Below are 2,188 nucleotides of genomic sequence, written 5' to 3'. Positions count from 1 at the left end.
TCTTCCAGTCCTCTTCATTAAAAACATACCTGTCAGTACAGTCAGTCAGTACAGGTAGCGCTGAAAGTGATGCAAAATAATTTATATTAGCTAATAATAATTGTGATAAAAATAAATGCAAAAAGCAGATTCAGCACCTTCAAAATATGCTTTGAAGTAACGATTAATAAAAAAAGACTTCAACAAACATACAAAACTATGCTAATGTACAGAAGCACAAGATTACAATCTCTATTGGTAGTCACCAATATGAAGAGGTAGGGGAACTTAAGCACTTATACAAGACTGCAGCAGCTCCTGAAATTACATGATCATATTATCAGAATAATAAGTGATGGAATTGCCCCTGCTGCATCTATTTAAGATCACTATGGGCTCAGGAGTGCAAAGAAACTAGGCGCTCCTAGAGGGAGTGCTAGCCAGGAGTGCCTTTTAGAGCTGATTGTAAGGCCTTAAAACTGCGAGGCCCTTGAAAATGTCCACATGAAATGTTAGAGAATTCTTCATTTTTCACTTTCAGCATTATTTTCCTATTTTGGTCTGGGTTCCCTTGCATGGAGGGATTAGGAAGATTCGTTATTTTATGGTAGAGTAATAGGGTTAGGATTCTGGGTCATCTTTACTTCATCCTGACTCATTACACATAGACAAAAAGCTTTTGAATGGTGTGACACTAGAGGGCGCTGCCACTCCTCAAAACCCACAGACAGAACATCCAAGACTCCAGGTAAAAGCACCAAGAAATAGTTTTTTATTTATTTTCTTCAATAAAGTTCACAAAAGCACCACCGCCACAATACACAATAAATCCAATAATCAATCCTGAACACCCAGAAGCACCGTCACACTACCTCCCAACTCCGGCTCAGCTTGCTTGGTTTCCCATAGTCCTTTAAATAATCCTTGACCTGGAAGTGCTCCTGTCCTTCTGTCCATGTGATTCATTACCACTTCCGGGTCAGATGAAGACTTATAGTTTTTCTTCAGCCTGGAAGTACTTCTGTTCTTCCATCCTTGTGACTTGGGAGTACTTCCAGGCTACAGGGAAAATAAAAATCCCTGCATCTCCCTGCAGCATCCAGCAGGGCTGCGAAGACAAACTCCATCTCCCATTGTGCCCTGCGGGAATCTGGGGCACCTCCATGCTGCAGGGAAGATGCCATCTAGCGGCTGGATGTGTCGGCTGGGATGAGCTGCCGGCCGTCCATCACAATGGAAACTGTTCTGATTCTAATTGTTTAGAAAACCTTGTAACCCTAACATAAAAATCCTAATGCTACTGCTGCTGCTGCAGGATGCAGGAAGCCAGTGTGACAGGAAGTAGGAAGTAGGAAGTGAGTGCAGCAGCAGTAAGCCTGGTGTGTTTATTACCAAACAATCCTTCGCCATCCTGCTTAGCTAGCCCTTGTGAAGGCATTCCCTGTAAGTTATCTTTTTTCTAGTTTTATAGCTTTTGTTTAAGTAACTTTGGTTAGGGAATGTCAAAGTAAATGTTATATTTCATCTGTAAATTCACTAAGGTTTCAGCGGTTAAGCTCTTAGTTATAAATGCTGCTGTATTTACTTTATTTTACTTATACAAGTACTTATTAGTGTTTGTTTGTATTTGTATTTACAGTTTCACACAATTTTTGTAATTAAACATTCTCAACATCACTTCGTGGTTCCGGGAATTAATGCATGAAGGTGTTTAGCTTGCTGGATAATTGAACAGGAGATTCAGTGAGGCCAGTAAAGAAACAAAATATTATTTCAAAGGATAACAAATCAAAATGCTCAAGCAAATAATGAAAACGAATAATTAAAATCTTAGCTCTCAGAATTTACAGTGTAGCCTTGGCAGGCAGAAGGAGCCGTCTGCTACAGTTTGCTCTCTCCTTGCTACTGTATTCCAGTGTTCACCTTGTCTCCAGAATCCACTGTCAGCATAGCTTATATTACTAGCTATTTCAACTCCACCTGAGAATAAGTTCCCTAGCCACTCTAAAGAAAATTTCAGAGTCAAGGTTGCTCTATAAAGTCATAAGTAATATGAGAATGGACTTTGAACAATTGCTTGGTGGGTGTTTACCCTAATATCTTACATGTATCAATGTGATAAAATATGTATAAGAAAACTTAACTTTTCTTGCAACTTTCTGTGTACCAGAGAAACTTGTCCATTATCATAGATGTGATCTTGTTTTGC

This window comes from Polypterus senegalus, chromosome 2, assembly GCF_016835505.1.
Source record: "Polypterus senegalus isolate Bchr_013 chromosome 2, ASM1683550v1, whole genome shotgun sequence".
Taxonomy (NCBI): domain Eukaryota; kingdom Metazoa; phylum Chordata; class Cladistia; order Polypteriformes; family Polypteridae; genus Polypterus; species Polypterus senegalus.
Note: the sequence above shows the minus strand (reverse complement) of the source record.